Raw genomic sequence first — 968 nt, 5'->3', positions numbered from 1 at the left:
GGATATAAGTGCCAGTTGTTGAAACAAACCTGTTACAATGTGGGCCTGAAACACCCCCTCAGGTTCATGCTATAAACCCTTGGTCCCCAGCTGGCTGTGCCATTTTGGGAGGTTGTCAGAGCCTTTGGGAGATGAAGTTCAGCTTGTGCAATAGGTCGTTGGGGACAGACCTTTCAAAGTCACACCACAGCCCCGTTCCAGTCCCAAGTCTCGGCTCACTCTGATTCGTGGTGTGTACTGTATTTTACTGCTAACACAGATCCTATGCCTTGATGGTCTGAAGTGTCTCTGAAATGGTATACATCACCTTCCTCCTTTAATTGCTTCTGTCAGTTTTTTGATCACAGTAAATTCAAACGTGACTGCACAAGGCCTAAGATAGTTTTCCAGTGCCCCCAATGTTTCATCTCACATGCCTTCCATGAAGCCTACCTGAATTTTCAGTGATGGTGCCTGCCTCTGCAATCTTCTGACACTTTTTAATCTGTTTCAGCAAGGTGACACTCTTATTGTTTATTTTCTGGGTGGACATCTCATCATCATCTTTCTTCAGTAAACACACACACTTCAAGGGCAGGAAGAGTGACCACCTTGCTGGGAACCCACATTACCCCCTACACATGCAGCTGTGTGGTTGATGTGGTCACATGTCCTGTACTGTCATCTCAGAAATGAGTAAAGTCCATGCACATTAGTACACACACACACACACACACACACACACACACACACACACACAAAGATTCACTGCCTGGCATGAGCTGAAAAATATGAAAAAACCTCATATTTTAGAGCATGTAAGATTGCCATATATCGGGGGATGGAGAGATGGCTCGGAGGTTAAGAACACTCGCTGGTCTTCCAAAGGTCCTGAGTTCAATTCCCAGCAACCACATGGTGGCTCATAGCCATCTACAGTAAGATCTGGTGTGCAGGCAGAATGTTCTATAAATAATAAATAAACCTTA

This window comes from Meriones unguiculatus, chromosome 12 (assembly GCF_030254825.1).
Source record: "Meriones unguiculatus strain TT.TT164.6M chromosome 12, Bangor_MerUng_6.1, whole genome shotgun sequence".
Taxonomy (NCBI): Eukaryota; Metazoa; Chordata; class Mammalia; order Rodentia; family Muridae; genus Meriones; species Meriones unguiculatus.
The sequence above is the reverse complement of the archived record's forward strand: the minus strand, read 5'-3'. Positions refer to the sequence as shown.